The sequence below is a fragment of the Orycteropus afer genome, unplaced genomic scaffold (genome assembly GCF_000298275.1).
Source record: "Orycteropus afer afer isolate SDZICR_OR568_19922 unplaced genomic scaffold, OryAfe1.0 scaffold00280, whole genome shotgun sequence".
Classification (NCBI taxonomy): Eukaryota; Metazoa; Chordata; class Mammalia; order Tubulidentata; family Orycteropodidae; genus Orycteropus; species Orycteropus afer.
In genome coordinates, this window is record NW_006921867.1 from 1,664,983 (window position 1) to 1,668,836 (window position 3,854).

Sequence of the window (3,854 nt, forward strand, 5' to 3'; positions counted from 1 at the left end):
ACTGATTTTTTTTCTTTCTTTCTAGAAATCTCCACAGCCAGATCTATGAGTTTTCTTTCTCTTATACTTTTTGTTACTAAATATACAAAAACTGAAGTTAGAAAACACAAAGGGAAGAACATACTTGACATTTTTGAAACTGAAAGAACAGAAGAAAACAATCAAGCCTCAAGTTGCAGTACTAAAGGATTCTATGGGCTAAATAAGTAAATAAGGAGTTCTGGTGGTGCAGTGGTGAAAAGCATTTGGCTGCTAACCAAAAGATCAGTGGTTTGAACCCACCAGCTGCTCCTTGGGAGAAAGATGAAGCAGTGTGCTTCTTCAATGATTTACAGCTGTGGAAACCCTGAGATGCAGTTCTACTCTGCCATAAAGGTTCTCTGTGAGTCAGAATCCACTCAATGGCTTTAGATGGGCAAAATATTTGAATGACACAGGAAGTATCACAGAGTTACAAACTAAAAAGAATTGATTAATGTTCAACCATTTCAGGAGGTAACATATAATCAAGAACTGATGGTATTGGAGGAAGAAGTCCAAGCTACACTGAAGGCATTGGTAAAAACAAGACTCTAGGAACTGACAGAATACTAAGTGAGATGTTCAAACCAAGGGATACAATGCTTGGAAGCACTCACTCGTCTATGCCAAGAAATTTGGGTGCCAATAATGTAAAGATTGTTGTTGTTACGTGCCGTCAAGTCAGACCCAACTCATAGCGACCCCACCTTGGGTTTCCGAGGCAGTATCACTACGGAAGTAGATTGCCCCATCTTCCTTCCGAGGAGTGGTTGGTGAGTTTGAACCGCCAGCCTTCTGATTAGCAGTCAAGTGCCTTAGGCACTATGCTCCAGAGCTCCCCTAATGTAAAGATAGGGAATTAAAACAATAGTGTTTGAGTTAAACTATAAAATTAATATATTTCGTCAGATAAGAAATATGTGGTTTTATTCTTTATGGAAATAGAAAGACCACAAAGTCTTGTCCATTAACTAATTAAATGAATTAATATGTGGAAAAGGCTACTGTTAAAAAAATATCTGTTGAGCATCTACCACAAGCCACACACCCTGTCAAGCATTTGAATGCAATTATAACTAAAACTACATTGTTGTTTTTCTCCTTGAACTTACTGGAATTATCATAATTACTGTGGCAAGAGAAACAAAAGAAGGATATTTAGTCCCAAACAGTATTTCAGTGTAGAGCAGAGTTAGTCATGTAAACATAGAAGAAGGGAGATTATAGTAAAATATTGGATAAATATGATGAGTCCAAGTGGTAGATATATCTGTGCCTTGCAGATGGATATACTAGACACTGTGGTTGTTAGATGCCATCGAGTCGGCTCTGACTCATAGTGACCCTATGTACAATAGAATGAAACACTGCCTAGTCCTGTGCCAGTCTCACAATCCTTGCTATGCCTGAGCCCATCATTGCAGCCACTGTGTCAGTCCATCTTGTTTAGGGCCTTCCCCTTTCTCACTGGGCCTGCACTTCGCCAAGCATGATGTCCTTCTCCAGGGAATAGTCCCTTCTGACAACATGAGCAAAGTAGGTGAGACGAAGTCTGGCTGTTCTTGGTTCCAAGGAGCATTCTGGCTGTACTTCTTCCAGGACAGATTTTCCCATTCTTCTGGCAGTCCATGGTACTTTCGATATTCTGTACCAGCACCACAACTCAAAAGCATCAACTCTATTTTGGTCTTCTTTATTCCTTGTCCGGCTTTCACATGCATATGAGGTGACTGAAAATATCATGGCTTGTGTTAGGTGCACTTTAGTCTTTAAAGAGACATTTTTGCTCTTCAGGAGTTTAAAGAAGTCTTTTGCAGCAGATTTTCCCAGTGTAATATGTTGTCTGATTTCTTGACTGCTGCTTCTATTGGTGTTGATTGTGGATCCAAGTAATATAAAATCTTTGACAACTTCAGTCTTTTCTCCATTTCTCGTGATGCTGCTTATTGGTCCAGTTGTGATAATTTTCATTTTCTTTATGTTGAGGTGTAATCCACATTGCAGACCGTAGTCATCATCAGTAAGTGCTTCAGGTCATCTTCACTCTCAGCAAGCAAGGTTGTGTTGTCTGCATTTTGCAGGTTGTTAATTAATCTTCCTCCAATCCTGATGCTCTGGTAGCATAGTGCCTAAGGCACTTGACTGCTAACCAGAAGGCTGGTGGTTCAAACCCACCAGTCATCCCTCGGAAGGAAGGTTGGGCAATCCTACTTCTGTAGTGATACTGCCTCGGAAACCCAAGGAGGGGTCACTATGAGTTGGGGCTGACTCGATGGCAAATTACAACAGTAAACAACAACAGATCCTGATGCTGCATTCTTCTTATAGTCCAATTTGTCAGATTATTTGCTGACCGTACAATTGAATAAGTATGATGAAACGATAGAACCTTGATGCATTCCCTTCCTGGTTTTAAACCCTACAATATTGCCTTGTTCTATCTGAACAACAGCCTCCTGGTCGATGTACAGGTTCCTCAGGAGCACAATTTAGTGTTATTGAATTCCCATTCTTCTCATTGTCATCCATAGTTTGTTATGATCCACAATTGAATGCTTTTGCATGGTCAGTGAAGCACAAGTAAATATCTTTCTGGTCTTGCTGAAGAGAATTCAAATGGTTGCAGCAGTGTATAGACAGGGAACTTCCAGAAATGCAAGCTGGATTCAAAAGCGGACTTGGGATCAGGGATATCATTGCTGATGTCAGATAGATCTTGTCTAAGCAGAAAGAATACCAGAAAGATGTTTACTTGTGTTTTATATTGTTGTTGTTATGTGCCATTGAGTCAGATTCGATTCATAGTGACCCCTCCTTGGGTTTCCAAGACAGTATCAAAACAGAAGTAGATTGTCCAACCTTTGTTCTGAGGAGTACTGGTAGGTATGAACTGCCAGCCTTCTGGTTAGCAGTCAAGTGCCTTAGGCACTATGCTACCAGAGCTCCTTGTTTTATATTAGACACTAGGATATTTCAGAGGAACCCTGGTGATGAAATGGTTAAGTGCTGAGCTATTAATGAAAAGATTGGAAGTTGGAATCAACCACCTGTTCCTTGGGAGAAAAGACTTGGTGATATGTCCCCTTAAAGATTACAGCCTAGGAAATTTTATGGGACATATCCACTTCATCCTCTAGGGTTATTATGAATCAGAATCTAGTCAATATCACACAACAACAGGATATTTCAAGTAATTCCTTATGCTCCAATTCTTTGTTATCAAGTACATTACAATTGTACTTTGGCTTCCCAAGTAGATATGTCTCTTGGGAGAAAATGTGCTGATCAATATAAAGAAGTAACTGAAGTTCATTGGAAAGTAATATTTTAGAATATAAATTGATAAATTTCTTATTTTTTAATTTCATTCTCACATTTCACAAATTTCTTAAGACTTTAGAGTTTTAAGCCAGGACTCAAAAAACAATAACCTCTGAGTTTAGAAACTAATAAGTATTATAGCCTAAAATTCCAAATATAATTTTGGAGCATGGTGATGCCCTATAGGTCTTTTCACTTCTAAGTCCTATGTAGGAGGCCAGTCAGCCTTCCACAGTCAAAGCTTCCTTGTCCTATGGTCTATTTCCCATCCTCAAACTGCAACACTCAGTATACACTGGGTGCAATACAGTAATATTTGGGGCAGGCCTGTGATTAACTGGAGTCTAGACTCTTCAATCCTGACAGAACCATACACCTCTCACTGCCTGGTGAATTCTTGGAAGAAAATAACTAAGAGGGACCCCTTGGGAGATGTTTGAGACACAATTCTCATCACTCTTTGGACACAAGGCAGTTGGTTGTGACCATCAGTTCTAGGCTTCCATCCTCAC